Source organism: Littorina saxatilis, linkage group LG10, assembly GCF_037325665.1.
Source record: "Littorina saxatilis isolate snail1 linkage group LG10, US_GU_Lsax_2.0, whole genome shotgun sequence".
NCBI lineage: Eukaryota > Metazoa > Mollusca > Gastropoda > Littorinimorpha > Littorinidae > Littorina > Littorina saxatilis.
The window spans coordinates 28,959,776-28,963,831 of record NC_090254.1 but is presented as its reverse complement, the minus strand read 5'-3'; the positions used below and the strand labels follow the sequence as shown (position 1 = coordinate 28,963,831).

The window sequence follows — 4,056 nt, the reverse complement described above, 5'->3', positions numbered from 1 at the left end:
TCCATGAAGCTCGCTGAAATCTTCGGTTAAATGACTTTGTGAAGTCTTCGCGAAGGCACTTTCGGGCTCAGTTAAGGATACCTTTACATGAAAAAGAACAACAAAATACTGTAACTTCAAGTGGTGAAGACGTTTTCTGTCGAATGACACCTCAAGAAGCCCAAGGTACATTCGCGGTGCTGTAATGTAGACACACCTTCAGACAAACTCGAACATTCTCTGTAACTGTCGTAGGTAATTCCATTAGTGTCAATATAGGAACGGTTTTGTTACGCAAGGTATTCAGCTTTGGAATTTCGATTCTGTTCATGGACTTATTTTGTTCAGTGCTTGCAATCATCCATATCGCGAACAGACGACTCGCGTGCAAATGTGGGTACTCAAATCTGTAATCTTACAAATGTGTACAAGATTCACCCTTCTCATGGGCAAACAAAAAGGGACAAAAACGAAGACAAAAACAGTGCATGAAGAAATGAAGTCTGCACAGATTAACAAAAGCACAGCTATCACGATCTGAACAAGTGTGCGTTCAAACACTACTTGCAGGATATACCGGGTGTGCAATGATGTCATTATAATCCCAAACCGAACTGTGTAGCTTTGCAGTCGATGTGACACCGTTTCTTTGACTAGAACCAATTCGTTCAACTTTTTTTCGTGAGTTTTGCGCTTAGGACTGTTGTGTGGAAATAAAACAATGAGAGTGTGACGAATGGAATTCGTGTATCGACTCCCTCTCTCATATTAATCGAGACTTCACTAGTTGCGTACACAAAACGAGGTTAAATGACCGAGACTACGTCATGACGACACTGTATACATATGACGTCAACGCTCGCGCCATTAGTCCAAACCAGCGTACAAGACAAGAATTTGTTTATCTTCATGGAAAGAAATTTAAACGAAGAGAGCAAAAGAAAACAGCGTGCATTGGTATTAATTCGTGAATATGAACTGTACATATATTCAGTTGAGGTTGCTAGGATGCAATGCTCTGACCGTTTCATTGACTCCAAGATGGCAGCAATCAACGAAGCCACATAGATTGCACCAGCATATGTTTCACCTTCCGTGGACGGATTTCCACATTTTGCGATCTCCAAAGGTCCACTAACCGCAGGTAAAACACGCTAATACATTTTAACATTATTGATTCACAGGAAAACACAGGTATTGTTCATTTGTCCATGTGTTTGTGTCAGTCTGTGAACTCTTGTTTCTGTGTTGTTTTAGAGAAACAAATTGAATGATATCGATGGAAATCATACTTGATAATAACAGATATTGCACGTGTGTGTTGCAGAAGGTGCAAGTGTACAGGGGTGTACAATGCTTGTGTAAATGATGTCGTGTGAACACTGTGGGAAGGGCAACGTCAGCGGTAACCACGGAAGGAACCACCAACGTCCCCAAGTGTCACCCAGATCGAGTTTATCATGATGAGTAGACTGCTTTATATTTTGTGAACATTAACACACCATCACGTCTTCATTTGTGTAAACCGAAATACATTTTCAACGAGAAGAAGTACGTTCCGCTCTTCGATGCTAAACGTCGACGCAACAAGAAGAAGAAAGACAATGTTGTTACGTGTGTGTGAAATCACACCAGAGAAATCATAATCTATAAAACTTTCATTTGAAGGTTCTAAGAGAAAGGGATTGATGTCTGCAAGAATGATCACGTGCATGTTTTTGAAAGTACAGAATTATTAAATTTCTTATTACTTCTTTGCACTTGTCTCTGTTAAACACTGATCAGCCCTAGAACGAGAAGCAGACGTCACAATGGGGGCTCGAGTCACGGGATATTGAATCAACGTTTTACTTTCGATCCAGCCGTTCCAAATTTTTCTCGTTTCAAAATTGCTGTAGGTTTCCTGCATGTCGATTTGTATTGTATATATGTTCGTACTTCATCGCCATCGTCTTTTATTTATTTACCTTTAGTTATATTACTTATCACAGATCTATAACTCAACGTGTGCCCTATCACACGGTAAAATAAAAACTGGAAGTGTTGTCAGCTGAAACGACACGTTAAAAAATCAATATTTAGCGAGACCACTTTTGATTTGTTAGCTCCCAATTTTATTTGTGGTGTTCCAATTCATCAGTGTGATAGTATTCTTGCACGTACTATCGGAACCATCATTCCCCTTAGTTTGTTCTAAATTACGCGGGAGGTTGGTGGGAGTCAGGTACCTAAGAGGTAAGGATTTAATACCTGTATTTCCCTGTGAAGCCCTATATAATCGACTTGTGGATATCAGTCGTATTTACTTGCTGTAGAAGTGGCTGTAAATTAATCTACACAGTAAATGATGCGAATTGACAGTTGATTTGATACATCTTGTATATTCAACGTTCGATCGAGTGAAAGATTGATCTTTTCGCCAGAAAGAGTCAAATAAAGTTTACAGTGTAAGTTCTCGTTGGTAGATAGAAGTAAACTGACTCACGATAGAACGTGGAAACATAACTCTTTGGGTGGTTGTGTGGAAACGTAACGTAACATACGTTGAAGAATTATTTCAAAGTACAGTAGAAGTAGAGCTAAACTAGGACTTGCATTTTGTGCACGAAGGCGCCGCCCGACTGTTTCTTTTTGTAATTTGATCCGAAATTTAGTAGCTCGACGGTGTTTGAGCAACATACATTTTGTACGTTTTGGAATAATACGCGAGGTGACTTATGAGTGACGACAGTTCCCCAGCTCATAATTTTAGAAAGTCCACCATCGCAGCCCAGTTGGCACGGAAACAGCCGGCCGACAAATCTCTCCCCATAGTGACCGCAAATAAGAAGGGAAGAAAAAACCTTACTGCCGGTAACGATCGGGAAGAGGGGATAGATTCGTTACCAGTCCCTGCTGACGAAGAAGAGAGTGTTCATCTCTCTCTTCAAGTTGACAGCAACCGTAACGAAGAAGAGGTTGATCCACAGGCGTGCACGGACGTGTCACCTGTAAATATGTCTCAGTCCACAAGTGTAGATCCGCTAGAGTTGACTAGACAGCTATTGGCCGAAGGACAGTTGTTGGGGTTAGAAGGAGCCGAGTTGCGTGCATTTGTTCTTGATCAGAAAGAGAAGCAACAAACTCTTGATCGCGAAGAACGAGAACGTGATGCTGAACGACAAGAACGTGACGCTGAACGACTACGGCTAGAACGTGACGCTGAACGACAATTCCAACTGGAACAGTTGAAAATCCAGAACGCCAACCAAGAGGGCAACAGGAACAACAACTCGCCAGGACGTATCCGCGAAGATGATGGTTTCAAGCCCAAGATTCCTTTTCTAGACGACCGTGATGACATCGAGAGCTGGTTCCATCAGTTCGAGCATTATGCTCGAGACTGTAACCTGAGTGATGCAGCAAAAGCTTCACGTGTAGTGTACTTTCTGAAGGGTAAGGCGAGAGTCATCTTCTCAAAGCTGAACGAGGAAGACGCTAATGACTACGACACTCTCAAACACGCTTTGTATGAGGGCTTCCAACTCACTAGCGAAGATTATAGAAAGAAGTTTCGCCAAACCAAGAAAAGCGCCACTGACACGTATAAAGAGCACATCACGAAGCTAGAACGGTATCTAGACAAGTGGGTGGAATTAGCAGAATGCGACCAAGATGTAAAAGATCTCAAAGATTTGTTGGTCCGTGAGCAGGTGTTGGACACCCTTCCTCCTGACCTCGCCGTTCACATTAGGGATAGAGACCCTAAGAGCGCCAAAGAGATTGGGATGATAGCCAACACATATCAACAATCTAGATCGAACGTCAAAACTTCATCGACGTACGTCAAGCCTGAAAAACGTCGTTCTCCCCAAGAAGAAACAAGAATAGCTGCTCCATCAACAAAACCCGCAAATCAAACTCTAAAGGCAAAGTTGAGTGACGCCGAGAGAGAGAAACTGCGAGCATCTGGATGTTGTTTCATTTGTAAATTGCAAGGGCATGTCTCTCGTTTTTGTCCAAACAAAAGAGACACAGCAGGTGCAGTTTCATCGAAGAAAGATACACTTGAGACACCGATCCTCTTAGAAAAACTTT

General features: G+C 42.0%; 1 long non-coding RNA gene across 1 annotated transcript; it reads left to right on the top strand.

Moving 5' to 3' along the window:
• Window positions 1-707: 707 nt before the first annotated feature.
• LOC138978568 (uncharacterized) lies at window positions 708-1,735 on the top strand. The gene is made up of 2 exons (XR_011459731.1): window positions 708-1,123; window positions 1,307-1,735. It is a non-coding gene; the product is annotated as an uncharacterized lncRNA (long non-coding RNA).
• The last annotated feature ends 2,321 nt before the right edge of the window (window positions 1,736-4,056 follow it).